Genomic DNA, 8,085 nt, shown 5'->3' on the forward strand with positions numbered 1-8,085 from the left:
TTGCGCGGGCCAGACATGGGCGGCAGCCTGGACGCGCGCGCGCGCGAGTGGCGTCGCGTCGCGCCTCTTTTTTCCTGTAGAAACTCGACCGGCGCGACACGAGGGGGCCGGGCGGCCGGCGCATCGCGCGCGGCCGGCCACGTGACGCTGTCACGTACCGGCGGTGCCGGTTTTTAATCGCGGGGAGAGGAGAGGGGAGTGACCCACGGCGCACGGCGCGGCAGCCCGTGCGCCCCCTCCTGCTCAGCTCCGGATCGGATGGGATGGCCCATGGCCCATCCATCACTTCACTTGGCGCCCGTGCTTGCGGCCGCGTAAATGGCAGCATGCGTGCGGTGGGTGCGATCCGCCGGTGGAGTAGGCGGCATCTATTGCCTGCCGCGGAGAGCAAAAACAAAGAAAGAGAATAGGCAGCGTCGTCGCCTTCTCCTCCACGGCAGCAACAGCAGCAGCCCAAGGAAGGAAGGCTTCGGGAGCACGGCGGATCCGTCGATTCGGTCAGGCCGCACGCATGCAGCCATGCAGACGCGGCCGAAATGCACGGAGGACTGACGACACAGTGGCGCTGTGCTGTGCTTGACTTTAGCAAGCTTGGCTTCCAAGCCTTGGGCTAAGATCTCGATCTCCTCTGCCACCGTGCTAGTAGTAGTACCCTACCCGGCTAGCTGAGCTAAAATTTTGGCGTAGTTGTACTAGGAGTCAGATTATATTGAGCGAGCGACTATCGGGACTCGAGTATGAATCGAACGAGGGCCGGGATAGGTCCGCAAGCGCCGCAAATCTTGCACTGCAAGGAACGCTTTCGGCACAACGTGCACAACATTTGCACCTGTTTTCATCCGGTAAAGATGTCTTGTGGGCGGTGATACGCGTCGACCACTTGGGTGGTGAGGGTAGGGTTTCTCGTTGTATGGTGACATTTGGTGTCCAGTGTTTCGAATCTCTTTAAGAGTTCAACAACGACAACTGCAGCTTCAGGGCACTTGTCCTTAGAGGCATGTGCACAAAAAAACTTCCTGACTGTCATTGACAAGGTCAAGCCAGCTCTTTTTGGGGAGTGGCAAAAGCGGCGTGGCTGTGTCTCGTTCTAACGATGGTAGTGGTCGTTCAGCGGTCTCAGAATCTCGATGTAATTTTATTACGTTTGAAATGCTTTGTACTTCCGGTGAACTTTAATAATAGATTTGGATTATTTCTGCAAAATAAGCGTGACACGTAACGAACAAGTGGACACGTATGCCGCATCGATTAGTGATTACTATACGGTATAGATAAATCTCGAACGTTCGGAATTTAAACATGCTAATCCGAATCGTTTTCATGGCAACTTTAGTTAGAGGCGATGTTGACAAACATGGTAATTTTTTGATAAAAAATTGAACTGAAATAAAGTTGTCATGTGTTAACAACTAAAGTTATCACCTCGCAGCAACTAAAATTACCATCAAAAAACGTTAAGGATGACATGCTTAAATTCCGAACGTTCCGGACTTACTGAGGTCCTTACTATACGCCGTTGTGGGCAGGCAGAGGGCACGCACACGCGCACGAATCAGCAGAAAGCGCTGCCGATCTGCCAGGGCCACGACCACTGGCTGGCATCCATGCACGCACGGACGTCAGGTAAATCCAATTCTTTTTCGTTGGCTCCTTGTTCGTCCTAATTAATCACGGTGGTCCATCTGATTTTTTCTTAATTATTACGTATTACGGTGGCGAGAGAACGAACAAAAAGGAAAGGGCTTATTCCATCTGTGCCCCCAATTCCTTAGTTGTGCTTAGTTTTTCCCACGCTTCAAACTTTTGCTCACTTTTCCCCACTCCCTTAGCTGAAACTCTCACAAATGTTCATAACAGACGTTTGCCGTCTTGGCCGTTAACTGACTTGTGGGGCCACGTTGGACTCTGTTGACTGTGGCTGTGGCTTCGCTGGTTGGGCCGTGTTTGTGTTCATAGGACGGGCCCGTTAGTTTGTTGGTAATAAATTAAAAAAGCCTGCTATCGATGGATGCAGCCTGCTATGCATGCCCGGCTTTGGCATCGATGTAGCCTGCTATGCATGCGAACACCGCCACGCATGCATCTAGTGACCTAGATCTAAACGCATGCATGCACGCCGACACGCACGCATCGATCCGTGCCGCACGGTTGCCGGTGGATTCAGTCGCTCCGCAGCGTCATTTCACGCGTCGCAGGCATACGTGCCGGTGGCAGAAGGGGCAGGCTGCACGCACGCTCGCGTCCATATGTCGAGGCATCGGTTCACGCCGCACGGCTGCCGCTCGATTCAGTTGTGGGAGGCAGACAGCCGCCAACGCAGAGCACGCAGAAGGGGGAGGCAGGCAGCCGCCAATGCAGAGCACGCAAAGCACGCTCGCATCGATTCACGTTCACACATTGATGATCGCATCGGTTCACGCACGCACTGAGTCACGATCTACGCCGTTTGCGCGTGTACCCACTTCGTCTCCCCCGGCTATTTAAACTGCCCTTCATTGCCTCTTCTTCTACAGATCCATCTGCGCCTCCCACTTCTCTTCTTTCCCCCAAAGCCAAAGCCGTTCCACTCAGCGAAGCGTTCAAGATGCAGTACAACGGGCCGACGTTCCAAGAGCCGCCCACCGTGCCAGAACGGCAGTACCCCGCCAACGTCGTCGTCGAGGCATCGCTCCGCGTGTGGGCGTTCTCACGCTGGAGGGGTAGCACTGAGCTTGCACGAGGGTTCCTCCGTGCGGGCTTCCACCACCTCCCGGCGGGCTCGCCGCCCATGTTCAACCTCTCGTGGAGCAGCGTCCCCACGCCAACGCTCCAGTGGTAGGGCTCGTCGTCCACTTCACCAACAGGTTCGATGCCTACTACCTGCTCGGCAAGGTGTATTGGTGTGGGTGCGAGTTCATCGCATTCACCACCTATAACATCTTCACCGACTTCGAGAGCGTCTTCCCCGCTCGCAACCGCATGCACAACCTCCCGTACTACCTCGGCGACAACGACCTTGAGGAGGATCAGTACTGAAGCCGGCGGCGAAGAAGACGGTGAAGCCGGCGGTTAAGGTGAAGACGACGGTGAAGACATGGCGGTGTTGCCCTAGCTACCCTATCTACTATGTACTGTGAGTTTGGTGTGTGTGTTGCCCGACCTAGCTACCCTATCTATGCATGTAAGGTTAATTATTATTATCTATCGGTGTCATGTTATATGTAAGAACTTATGTTGCCCTAGCAACCCTATCTAAGTTAAGTTATGTGTGTTATATTAATGCTTTGTTATGTTTGTCCCAAGTCTAGACACGGCTAATTGGCGTGGGAAAAACTAACCAAATTAACTAAAAATGATGTGTTTATAGATGCCTTCTAAAAATAAGAACATATTGTACATTTGTACACGGCTTTGGTTTGAGGGCTCTGTATTTTTAGGTATTCCAAGAATACTTTGGTTTTCAGAAATTTGAAGTATCAAATACTTTGAGATGTTTGGCTTTAGTCAAAAGTGTAGTTTTATATACTTTAATATGTAGAAAACTACACTATGTTTGAAGTATATAAAAAAGAGGGTTGGACCTCTTTTTCCAATCATGAAGTATTGGTTCGCTAGGCATAATAATACTGCGGTTTGCAAATACTTTGATTCTAAAAAATGAAGGGACCCATAAAGGAAAGCCAAAAAAATTCCTCAATGAGATAGAAGAGATTGGGCAATCAAATTAATGAAAAAAGCAATCAGAAACAAAAAAGAACAAAGCAATCGTTCCTAAACAAAAAAAGAAACATCGCTTGTTTCTAGGCCTCATTTATCCTTTGTGGGCCTATTGCAGCTTGATTCTCTTTGGGCCCGCGAACTAGGTTTTTTTTCTAGCAGAACTAATGGACTCGAGGACAAAAGTTTGGCAAGTGCGAGAGAGAAGAGATGAACTTGATGTATATCCCTTGTGCCGCTCAAGTACTGCTTACTGTCATCTGACGAGCTAGGGTATGATCCAACACTCGAGGTTATTAGCTAACAAAATAATCCTATCACTGAACTGGTAGTTGTCTTCTGCCGAAACTGAAAGTGTCGAAACTTAACAGTAAACTGCATACATTCAGAGATCGACAGTTGCACTAAACAGAGTTGCATTTGAGATAAACAGACTTGGATTGCTAAACAGTGGCAACAACAGTAGACAAACATCTCTAACGAGAGATGGCCATCAAGTAAAAAACTCCTAGAGCAAGTATTCCTAAAGCTATCAGATTGGATTGCTTCTTCAACTCAATCAGCTGCTTGAAGTTCTTGTTCATCTTCTTCAATTTCGTCTTCAGTTCGACATCTACCACCGTCGGGTATCCCGGACGCGTTGCTGCTGCCGGAGCGGCACTGTCATGGGGCAGATTGAACTCACGGATTGCATTCCCCCTCGAATCCAGCAAGCCCAACCCTTGAAGCCTCTCGATGTAATCATCCATCCACTCGAAATGGTGGCATTTCTTCACGATCTGAAAACGAAATCATGTAACCTAAATCCAAATATGACAGATTTTTTGAGAAATTAGAGATAAAGGATGCGAGGAAAACTCAGATCTAACCTGCCCCTCCGGCTTGCTCTCGCATTTGACGAACTCGCGCCCAAAGTTCCCATTCTTCTCCTCCTTCTAAGTCAACCGCTTCAGTGGCGCAGTCCATGGGCAGTCAGTGCATCGAGTCATCGGCACTGGACCATACACCGGCCACGTGGAACGGGGGGCTGACGAGGAGGTCGACATATCGCCCGAGAGGAAGAAACAGAGGAATTGCTCGAGAGGATGAAGAACGAGAAGATGGGGAAAGAAACAGAGGAATTGCTCGATCTGCTCGATGCCTTTGTCTGTCAGATGGAGAAGAGGAGAAGGGGAAGCTATATTGACGATTTGCCACATTGTATTTTGCAGTTTGAACATTTGAACCAACTCTTAACACTGACATGTGGTGGTCATGTGTGAAAAATACAATTTCATATGTAAAGTGGGGCAGATCGTAAAAACCCGAGAAGGACAGTGCAGTAGCCAATCAGGATGCATCACGCGGATCGCGCATGCCTGCCCCACATCTGACGGGTGGTGTTTGGCGCTTGGTAGGATACGACGGCGGATGTTCGACGCTAGGGTTTGGAGCATTTCTGCGGGGTTATGAGCGAGTCAACGGGGTTATTAGGGTTTGACCAGATTTCAAATGGCCATAACTAAATTAGAAAAAATCGCAAAAATATAAAACAAACGTAGTTCGTCCGTTTATGAGACCTAGTTACCATAAAAAAAATATAAACTCGGTATAGGGGCGTTTTTTTGAAAAATCATTTTTTGAAGTGATATGTCGAAATCAAGTTCAAATGTTTTTAAAAAATTCAAAAAAATCAAAATGTTGAAATTCTTGCGCACATAGCCGTCATATGTGACAAGGTTATGAGAAAAAAAAATATAAACTTGGTGTAGGTCATTTTCATGAAAAAAGGCTTCACACAAATGAGCTATCACCTATGAACATGTTCAGAGTTCGTAGAATAGGGAGAGAGGGTTTAGGGTTTGAAAAAAAATCAAAATAATTCAAAAAAATCAGAAAAATCTCCATAGCTTCATTTTGGAGTGAATAAGAAGGATCTGAACTTACTTTTTCATTTTCATATCTAAAACGTGTTATTTGACGGTTTTGAATTAAAAGCATATTTTTTCAAAAAAAATGTAGTAATATGAATATTAATCAATAAATAGTGAGACTTCATTTTTACCCTATATATATGGAACAAGTGTTAATAAAAATATATATGCCTCATTTAGGCAAGGTAAAAAAAACTTGATTTCAAATAGGGCTGTTTACCCTAGCTTTCGAGCTCGTTTCTAGCACATTTCTCATTCGGACTGTTCACCTACGAATATTGGACTTCAAATGCTCGATCAAATACACCGCACAGAGCAATGAACCTCCAATGTTCAACTTCAACTTTGGCTCGAATCCAAATTTTGGCCCAAATTCAAATATTGATTTAAATTCAAATTTTGATGGAAATTTGAATTCTGACTCAAATAAGAAACCAAAGTAGAAGCAACATTATTACAACTGATAAGTTTTCACAGTAGCTCAAATCTACCAAGTTTTAAGATGCCAACATCTTAATACAAATCTACCAAGTTTTAAGCGATCGACTCGCCCTCAAATTGACAACACAAACATTTCCCAACAACTTAATTCAAATTTTCGACTTGCTCCTTGTGTTTGCAGCTGGCTTCACCGTCTTGCTCCTGGTTTCCCTAGTTGAGATGCTCTTTTCTTTCAGACTCTTGTTCCTTTTGATCTTGGGCTTTACTTGGGGTTTTCCCCGTGGAGGTGCTGATGGAGTAGTTCCACTCGCCGAGCACTTGACGACCATTTGACGGTCATCTATGGGTTCAGTAATCTTTAAAGGCACAATTGGAAAAATTACCCCTCCTCTTCCTCTCCTATAGCTTCAAAACCATCAAAGGCCATGGTTTCAAAATCTTCTGCTTCTTCATCTCTTGGCCTTTTCTCCCTAGAGCTGGTAAATAAAATTATAAGCCATAGGCAAAAAAGAGAACAAATGCAAACAAAAGGGTAGCTGCATTCTACAAAGGGTGCAAACACATACCAAGATGCTTCATTTGCTGCTGCATTCTCCACTGCTTCATTTGCTGCTGCATTCTCCACTGCATCTTCAGTCTCCATTGCTGCTGCATTCTCCTCAGCATTGGCTGCTGTCCATCTTTCCTCCTCTCCAAATGATGCATCCACTGCATTGGTACAAAGCCTAGCAATATGCCCCAGAACTCCACATTTTTTGCAAGCACGCTTCTTTGGTAGACGACCCTCCTCACCTGCTCTAATCCTCTGGTTCCTTGGTCTTCCTGGTGGTCTAGTAATGACAGGAGCGTGGAGTTTGAACCCTGGATCTACTATGTTACTGGTCACATAATCTACTTTGCAGATTTCGTTGAATTTGCTTCTTGACCACACCTTACCATGATGTGCATCCATGTACTCCTTCACAAGAGGATTTTGAGCATACAACACTCTCAAATGGTGTTCATGCTTCCTTTTGCTGCATGTGTATGATGCTGGCCATAAGTTCTCATCATAAACTTTACCTTTGAACTTCTTTTTGAAATTATGCGCTAGGTGTCGCATACATTCCCTATGCTCCACTCCAGGGAATACAATTTCCACTGCACTCTCTAAACCCTTGCAAGCATCTGTGTGTATAGCTAAACCTGGGGGTGTGCCTATAATGTTGCGCAACTGCTGCAGAAACCAGACCCAACTTTCCTCAGACTCTGCCTCCACCACACCAAATGCAAATGGGAATAGCCAGTTGTGTCCATCAACTGCAGAAGCTGCTACTAGCTGTCCTCTCCATCTTCCAGTCAAATGTGTAGCATCTACAGCCAAATAGGGCCTGCAACCATCTAGAAACCCCTGCCAGCAAGCCTTGAAACAAACAAAAGCCCTTCTGAAGCACTCCTTCTGAAATGACTTCCCTTTTATTTTGAATGGAACTGTATGCTTGTCAATCTCTACAACACTCCCTGGACTTGCCATCTCCACTTCAACTTTGAAAGTGTAAAGCAGCTGAAAACTGTCATTCCATTGACCATTAATTATGTCAAGAGCCTTTTCCCTAGCATTGAAAATTCTCATGTAAGGAATTTCTATCTTGTACTTCTCAAAAAGCTTCCCATGGAGTGCTGTTGGACCAAGTCCAGGTTCTTCTCTCAGCCAATCCAATATAGCATCTGCCACCACCTAGTTTTTGCTAGCTTGGTTTTGGCCTTCCCCCCTCCCCCTCCAGGTGGACAGGTGTGCTTGTGTGGGGTTTTCTTTATCTGAAACAAAATAAAAGGGTAAAAAACAGTTAAGAAACCTTACTCAACGATCTCAAACTAAATTACTAACTGAACTTGGATTACCTGAATATATTTGCTCTTTCTCATACGAGATGCATGCAACTTCCACCTACACCTAGGATATGGACAAAAAACTGTGAACCTTGTTGGCTCACTCCTTTTAATCTTATAGGTGTTTTCAGATATAATGCACCGTGTTGTCACTGCATTCCGATAG

The sequence above is a fragment of the Triticum aestivum genome, chromosome 6D, assembly GCF_018294505.1.
Source record: "Triticum aestivum cultivar Chinese Spring chromosome 6D, IWGSC CS RefSeq v2.1, whole genome shotgun sequence".
In the NCBI taxonomy this organism is placed as follows: Eukaryota; Viridiplantae; Streptophyta; class Magnoliopsida; order Poales; family Poaceae; genus Triticum; species Triticum aestivum.